Source organism: Frankliniella occidentalis, unplaced genomic scaffold, assembly GCF_000697945.3.
Source record: "Frankliniella occidentalis isolate FOCC.00 unplaced genomic scaffold, Focc_3.1 Scaffold20, whole genome shotgun sequence".
Taxonomy (NCBI): domain Eukaryota; kingdom Metazoa; phylum Arthropoda; class Insecta; order Thysanoptera; family Thripidae; genus Frankliniella; species Frankliniella occidentalis.
This window is the reverse complement of record NW_026267150.1, coordinates 1,972,897-1,981,747: the sequence shown is the minus strand read 5'-3', so window position 1 is coordinate 1,981,747 and position 8,851 is coordinate 1,972,897. Positions and strand designations below refer to the sequence as shown.

Genomic DNA, 8,851 nt, shown 5'->3' with positions numbered 1-8,851 from the left:
GGGGGGGGCTTGTCCGTGCTCATGAATCGGGAAACATCATTGGGAAACCTGAATCCATCAAGAGGGATTTAGGATTTAGGAAATCGACACTCTTCAATCCGCGAGTTTCTGGTGTAAATGTCTAACGTGTCTTGTCTAGGACACGACAGCAAGCAATATATCGGCATATTATTTCCACCTATTTTAGGTTTATCGCTTAATTAAATTATTAAAGAAAACTTGAAGATAACTACCGATTATATGCTGTACCGGATGCAGGCGCCTCGGTGAGCGACGATCGGCCAGCCCGCCGACACTCCTCTAATCAATGTGTGTAGCAAATTGCCAGTTTAAACTGCAGAACTAAAAGTTTGACAGATTAAACTGCAGAACTAAAGAGTTCTGTAGTTTAAGCTGGCAAACTTTAAGTTATGCAGTTCAAACTGGCAAACTACTACATACTTGGATTAGCAGAGCCCGCCTGCATCCGGTTCAGTACAGGGTGCGGGTGATTCGCGCCGTGGTTTTTTTCTGCTTATGCTGTACCGGATTCATGCGTGCGGGCGGGCTTGCCTATCGTCGCTCGCCATGGTGCCTTACGGCCCCGTGCGAGTATGCAACCCGTCCGCACGCATGAATGCGGTACAGTTTAAGCAGAAAAAAACCACGGCGCGGATCACCCACCCTGTATAACTACAAGAGAGAACGGCGCTGACGGACCACCTCCTGGAATTTGCCGAATAAAATCTGAGAAAAACCTACATATGCTTTCTCTACGATTCCAAATCGTAAAAAAACGCTGATCACGATGGGTTGAGCGCGGTGTCGTTTGTCGTTCAAGCCCAATGTAAGCTGCAGACAACTTTCGGCCACCCACAAGGAAACAGTGTCTGCGTGTACCAGACGTCGGGGGGCAGTTCTTTGCCGTTTCCTAGTGTCACTCATCCCTTATTTTGGCGCGCCAGCCCCCGATTGTCCTTTCTTTCCGTTTTCTCTCCACCTCCGCGAAGTGATGAAGTTGTTGTCTGCCAGTCAGTTTGACAACTACTAGGGCCTCCCTGCGGAGGCCTGCCCCTCCCCGCCCCGCCACGCCCCTGAGAGCCGCCCCGGGAGGCCGCCTGTAGGACGTGCCGGGGAGGGACGCAAGGTGCGCGCCGACCAGTTGCTCAGACGCCTCAACAGGTGAGAGCCCAGTGAGGAACTCATATCCAAACGATATCGTTTCGGCGTTGATCCCGACATTTCGACATTGTTTCCATGCCGATTTCACTAGCCATTTTTCACTAGGAGTTTGCTTCGTCATGACACTTCTTCGACTCGGCCGTATACTTTATTACTTTTAATCATCGCTTTTTACATACGCTCACTTTTCCGATCGGTTCCAATCACATATTTTCAGTGAGTATAGGCAAAACCGCAACACAAAAACGCTCAAAAACGCATACAAAGGAACATCCAGAGCTGTTGTTTGGTACCCCTCGTCTTCGACGCAGGCAACGGCTAGTCAAAAATCGTGAGGGTCAAAACCAAAACCAGGTTCGGGTGACCTGCAGCGCCTAGCCGGGCCCATGGCCTGCACCACGAGCAGGCAGGACCAAGCAGAAGCAGCAACAGTGCGGCGCGGCGCGCCGGGCGGGGCCTCCCCTGGTGCGCCGCGCGTCCCGCCCCCGGGCCCCGCCCCCGCCCCGCCCGCCCCACCCCCGCGCGCGCTGGAGGGAGGAAGGCTTATATAGTGGCGGGCGCGTGGACGGCGGTCCCATTGCCGTTGCCAGCGTGGCCCTGAGCGGAGTGCGGAGCAGGCCGGTCCCACACACGCTGCACCGCACCGGGACGCAGCACCTCCCCGCCGGCTACCCCGACACGAAGGTAGGCCACGCCAAAACCCTGGGCCTTGAACGCGACCCTCCGCGTGCAACCTTAACTTAACCCCCCCCCCCTCCCCCCACTTTTCCACGCCCTCTATTTACTTCCCTACAAAAAACAACCAATTATAAATAGAAAACAAATCGAATTTAAAAGGTAAATAAAGAAGGACATTAATCAGCGGGTGGAAAAAGTAAACTTAAAGTTAACAAGATCTAGAAAAATAAACGAAAGTACTAAAATAAATTTACTAAGTAATTGCTGGCAATATGTGTAGTATGATTTGATAATCAAGAGTAATTAAACAAAACATAAAAATAGAAAAGTGTACAAAATGGGGATAGGAAAAAGTACAATTGCACCACAGCCTATAGCATTGCACCGACGAGCGCTCACGCGTCAGGCCCAGCCAGGGGAAACAAAATGAAGGCGGTGTCGGCGTGTGTCCAAGTTGATTGAGGTCCAAACGCAGAGCTAACGCGGCGCTAACCGACAATCAACGGCTGGCTTTGTTTGAGCGGCGGGGGCGAGTCGCTCCACCGTGTTTCAATTATTGAGGCACGCGCGCATCAATCAACTCACTAATAGCCCCGCGGCCCGTTCTGTCGTGTTCTAGGCCGAGTAATCCTTTCAAACGCGTATCAACCTCACTGCAGCAGGGAGTGTTGAGGTTCCGCGGATTAGCGTGCAAAATGACGAGTTGGCGGATGCGGGACTTTGCCGCCTTGATATGTGTAGCCCCTGCAGATAGCATCCAGGTTAGAGTGGCCCACGGCAAAAAAAAACTAGAGTACCCAGATTTACTATGCTTTGAATTTTCCCTAATTTTTCAAAATATGGAGATTTCTGAGAGGCAGCAAATCTGGGTATAACACTGTTATTCAACGAATGTGACGTCACATTCGTTTCAATGTGAATCGTGTCACGTTCGTTTAAATGTTGTGTCACATTCGTTTAAACGTGAATCGGCCAATGCCTGGGCCCATTTGAGCATCAATTCACGTGAAGTCACGTTCAAATGAATGTGACACAATATTCAAACGAATGTGACACGTTTCACATTGAAACAAATGTGACGTCACGTTCCTTGAATAACAGTGAAGGTGCTACAGTAACGAACGATAAATTGCTGAATTCAACGTAAATCACGAATTTTATAATTATATTGCTCTACGGTGGCTTTCTGACGCTACAGGGTCATTTTTCGATTTTACATTTACACCCAAAAGCCCATAAGAAACCCATGTTAAAATGCAATGACATTGAGCGAGTGGTTCCCGGGGTCCGATCGGGACCTACGGGGCGGTTTTGGAATGCCCAGAGCATGGGTAATCTCGATCTTTAATATCTAACCGCCGGTCTGATAGTTTTTTGACGTGGGCCACCCTAGTCCAGGTGCCTTGCACGCACACCCTGCTAACTGCGCAAAAACTCGTTTGACTTTGTATCGTGGTCACCAATATAAACATGGGAAAAGGCTCCCCCGCTTCTCCCTCCGTGAACGGCAGGGGTCCGGCCTCACGGCGAGGTTCACCCCTCGCCACCACCGCCTCAGACGCGCGCCGCCTCCTTCTCCGACGGAGTGAGCAAAATCTTATTCAGACGCGCGCAAAGACGTGTCGAGAAAGGCCAAAGAGCGCCCGGGCGGGTTGCTGCCGGGGAGCCACAGGGGCTGGTAGGGGGCATGGCGAGGCGCAGGACAGGGGGCGTACGCTGCAGTCCTCTGATCAAGTGGCACCAAAGACTTCAGTCGTACGAATATTATTATTTTTTTAGCACCGAAAGCATTTGACGATTAGTGTCGGTACTGTGGGTTCGGAGATGCTCATTGCTTCTAAACAAATTCTTGCTACACATATCGTGAATCCAAAAGGTCCTTCTCTGTAGTGTGGGTACGGACGTGTTAACACAGTGACCTCCAAACCAGAAAGTTTCCATGCCATCTTCAAAGCAACAAAACGCAGTTGGCTTCTCAGCAAGCAAATTTGATAGTCTGCACTTTGTGCCTAAGCCTAAGTTACAGTGCGAAAATTTACTGTCACACTCAGCATAATGATGAAATGTCAAAGTCAGGTTGTATTTTAAAAAAATCCGGATTATGCGAATATTTTTTTCTAAAGAGTTTAACCTCGCCTAATATAGCAACCACGAATATTCCTCAAAGCCGTGTGTGTCCCGTCTTGCGGCGAGCTAGGTTAGGAGGGACGTTTAACGTCTAGGGGGTGGCCGCGGCCACGTACAGATAAATAAAAAAGGATCCGTCCATGCCTGTTGCTGTCTGACCGGCTGACGTCAGCGCCGTGTCAAGCTGTCAGCCCGTGAAATGCGCCCACTGGCACCTGCCGTTCTGGACAGTACACGAAGGAACGTCAATCGGCCAGGCCAGGCGTACGGGCCCGCCGCCACACAGAGCTCTGCAGCACAACGAAGTAGCCCTGCCGATGCCCAAGCCGTGCCCTAGCCGGCCATAGATGGTACCGGGGCTATGCGGCACGGTGGTGGGCGGAGCTTGAGCGGCTGGTGGGGCGGGGCCGACCTTTGCCCTTCCAAGTGTTTGACGGGCTGCACGACGCAGTGCTCTCAGTCCCCGCATCGCGGACAGTCGTCAACACCCCAGCCCCACCCCCTCCCACCTTTTCTAATGCGCACACTTACTTCACCCCAGTGAGAAGAAACGCGCACGACAACTCAGGCCATTCGTCGTCGTCATGAGAGGGAGAGTGGGCTTGAAGAGAGGCAATGCGGGCCGGTGCGTGAGAGAAAAGGGGGGGGGGAGGCTCTACCGTGGTTCTGCACTTCCATGCTGGGTTGTTGTTCTCTCTCTCACACACACACACACCTCAACATACACACATTTGCACAATTCATGTCTTACGTTGTCGCGCCCACCCAGGCGCGCAAGCGTCCCCACACTCTTTGCAGGTTTTTTAAGTGAGAGAGGGAGGGAGGGAGAGAGGGAGGGAGGGGGAGAGAAAGGGAGAGAGGGAGAAAAAGAGAGAGGGGGGGGAGGGAGGGAGGGAGAGGGAGAGGGAGAGGGAGAGGGAGAGAGAGAGAGAGAGAGAGAGAGAGAGAGAGGGGGGAGGGAGGGAGAGAGAGAGAGAATAAACGCGGTGCTTTACACCTGCTGAGTGTCACTCGAGCGTGAAAAGCAGCCCGCGACTCTGTCACCGGATCATCAGTTACGCGCCACTCCAGATGCTGTTTAGACGCAGTTAAGGGGTGGGTAACAGATGTAAAGTGCCTCTTTCGTAGGCAACTTTCGAGGTTTCGTTAAGCAATAAGTATAGATGCGGTGGCCGCCTCGGGCCGCCTGCAGCACCACGCACGCTGGCCCGTTGCGCGCGGCTGTGCGGCGGCCGGCCTACCCTCCGCACGACAGGGGCTCTCGCCAGCTGGACCGGCGCGACGGCACACCCGCTTGCAGTCACAACCATAGAAGCAAGAGCACTGCCTGCTCTATCGATTGCAATTGCCGAGTGTGCACAGGGGGCAATGGCTCAGAAGGAAAAGGCGGAAGCGGCGAGCTATCAGACATGTCCTGCAGGTGTACACCTGCAGGACGCTGCGGACAAGAGTGCACTTTCGGGCAGCAAAGCGAAAAAAGAAAGCACACACTTTCATCTCATAACTGATTTTTTTGCCGCCCTTTGTCAGTACTTGTTTTAGGTTTTTAGGCAGCAGGAATACTGGCTATAGTTTTCTTTTGAGTAATACGCATTAGTTGAGTTATTTTGTGCATTACTGTCAATTTGATGTCAATTTGTATGTATTAAGCGAAACTATACGGAATAATTTACAAATTGATCAGTAATTACTGCTGTAGAAAATTCTAACGTTGTAACTAACAAAAAGTCAGTACAGGTCTGAGAGTGCAGCCTAACCTGGTATCTGCCACACAAAAATAATGAAAGATCAACGGAAATGCCGGGCACTCTAAGTGTACAAAAACTGAACAGTTCATGGTTTGTTGACTCGCCAGAAGGGGGTAAAGAGCGGGCTGCTGGGGTAGGATCGGAGGGCGGATGTACCAGGAAGAATAGCGTCGAGGTCGGGGAGCGGGCGGGCGGGGGCGGACATGGTGAACATGTGGTGGGGGCTCATGGCCGGAGGGCTGGAAGGCCGGGCCGGACGGGCCTTCGCTGGTAAAAATTATACCGCCCTCGTCTAAACCGATGAAGGACGTGTTGTCCGCCGTCAACGGCGGTAACGCGAGCAACAGGCCTCATCCACCTCCTAACAGGCACAATAAAAAAGAATTGAATCCACTAGACAAGGAAAGAACGCAATGGGAAAATGTATTTGGCGCGGTAGTATGAGGCGAGACGAGAGGGCGGGGGTTGGCCGAGAAGAGAGCGGATTTAGTTACTGAGCGCGCCGTCGTATTGTCGTAAAAATGTCGCCCTTTAATAAATAGCGCCGCCAAATCCACGTTGCGCGAACCTCTCCGACCGGACCGGGTGTGTTGTGGTGACTCGCATGGCAACCCTCACGGTGACTCGCTGTGCACGCACTGTGCACATCATATTTCATACTCTTGTATTGCATATATGAGGAACAGTCGGCGTGTGCCGCTTAGAGAAAGAGGCGACTACTGTGATGGCCAATTGGCGAACACTTTTCGTCTCACGTACTTGCTATAGTTTGCACTGTACCACTACAGATATATTAAGTTAGAAAACATTTTTGGTAATTTCACGTAATCGAAGTTTGTATTTTATTATGAGATACATTTTTACAATCAGAAGTAAATGTGAACTTAAGAATGCAAGAACAAATACATCGTAAAAAGTAAAATTGCAGAACAAAAAAGAAATCTTTATTTGTGGATTAATTTTTGTAAAAACATAACATTCCAACCCAATCAACGATTAGGGTTTAGTCTTCGTTTATACTCAATTTGCCTGAGGTTTCTCTTGATTTATAATATATGTATTTTTATAGGGCATTATGAGGCCACATCCAGAAACATGCGTGCAAATAAAGTAAACAAAGTATTAATAATTAACCGCTGTTTACGTGATTCGTTTAAGCTGTCTCTTGCTGCAAATATACGAAAGCACGTGCATCGCTGACCTGACGTTTCGAAGATTACTCCTGATAAACGTCTGTAACTGCTTAAAATAAATTATGCCTACTGTTTGTGAGTTTCTATGTGCTGACGAAGATTAAGTCTATTTGAAAATTGCTTGTTGCACACAGTACACTCAAAGGTCGTTAAATCAGGGTGGGCATCTTGCACATGTCTTCGCAGTCTTTGACCGTTCGGAAATTCTTTGTTACACACAGAGCACACCAACGGCGCCTTGTGACATTGAAGGATGTGTCTCTGTAGATGACTAGTCTGCATAAATGTCTCGTTGCACATGGTGCACGGAAGTGGCTTTGCTCCAGTGTGGGTGCGGAGATGGTTACGCCATTCTGTCTTCTGCGAGAATTTCTTTGAACAAACGGGGCACTCGTTAGGCGTACTTCCAGGGTGGTGTTGGAGGTGTTTGAGCAAAGTACGGCTCGTCGAAAATTTTAAGCTGCACAAAGGGCAATCAACAGGCAAAGGAGAAGTTTCTGAAGTACTTGCGTTACTCATGGTCTGGTTGGTTGATGTATATTGAGTAATCCGTTCCAGTAAACTTCAATACGAGAACGTGTTGCCTCGGAATGGATCCAATGCGCCTACAGAGAAAGCAGAGAAAGACGAAATTAAATTGCAGATAGGGCAGAACGACGTGTCCGTCGAGAAAAGGCGGATCTGTTCGCGACCGGTAAAGAACGGCGGACCTGCGCGCGACCGGTGAACAACGGCGGATCTGCGCGCGACCGGTGAACAAAGGCGCATCTGTTTTTAAGGATTTTTGCAGAGTGCGCTTTGATTTCTTTCCATTATTCGCATAGGCGTCCTTTAGTTGTGAAACTTACAAAATCGAATGACGAAAGAACAAGGATAAATATAAGCTAACAACCAATGCGGTAGGATAGGAGTTGTAAGACGCATCCAAAGTCTGACTGAAGGAATCGCGACAAAACAGATACGCCTATGTTCACACCGGTGTGACCGGCCGGTCGCGTGCAGATCCGCCGTTGTTCACCGGGCGCGCGCAGGTGCACCGTTGTTCACCGGTCGCGAACAGATCCGCCTTTTCTCGACGGACACGTCGAGAATCTCATGCCCGAAATTGGAGTTCATCTTAGAGTCAGGTGCATGCGTTGGTGAAACAGGTACTAGAGAATTAGTTCTCTAGCTTAAGTTGGTTGCGTGTAGACCAGAAAGCAAATCTCGACATGAGCTTAAAATCAAAATGAAAGATTTTCTATTTTCTCTTAGCCGAACAGTTCCGTCCGCCGGCACCGACACACGCGCAGGCCCGGCTCTGTTATTGTGACGCGTATCATTGTGTCGCTTTTTCTCTCTCCGCAGGCCCGGCCCCAGCCGCCCGCCCCACCCCACGTACGGCTTCGACTGGAGGGAAGTCCTATAGTGGCAGAAGAAACAGCGAGGGGCGTGCGCCGCACAGCAGGTAAGCTAAAGCTAGGACCTGCTCGCTCGAGACTGGAGGACTGATCTCCATACCTTCATGTGACTGAAGTAGTCCAAATATGCCCGATATCACAAGGATTATTACCCTATCAGTTCACTTATTCCACCACTAAGAACGTGTCAAAACTTCAAATTTGTCGATTATCGCGTATGGAGACCGTCTTGTTGGTGCTCATATTTTTGGACATGTTGTTAAATATTTTTTCCATCGCATGTAAAATAAACCAAAATGGACGACGATCCGTAGGGAATGTGGTCGTGGATGCTGCCGCTGCGCTGGCCCTGGCCCCTGCATACCGGTGGGTTAAATGAATTATGCCCAGGATGGCCGTTTGATGGCCCATCTCCGTACGTAACGCAACGCCTGGACCACACCGCAGCCGAGGTGGGGCAGGGCAGGGGCCGAGCGCGGGCCCGCGACTTGTAGGGCAGCAGTAAAAGAGAAGCGCTCCGGAGTGGTTAGGGTGGGAGCGGGGG

General features: G+C 50.5%; 1 protein-coding gene across 1 annotated transcript in view; it reads left to right on the top strand.

The window, feature by feature from the left end:
- Positions 1–1,728: 1,728 nt before the first annotated feature.
- Positions 1,729–8,851, top strand: part of LOC127748640 (prothoracicostatic peptide-like) — a gene marked incomplete at its 3' end in the record, with an annotated part of 51,220 nt that continues 44,097 nt past the window's right edge. Inside the window, 2 exon segments of the mRNA XM_052264629.1 lie at positions 1,729–1,845; positions 8,255–8,354.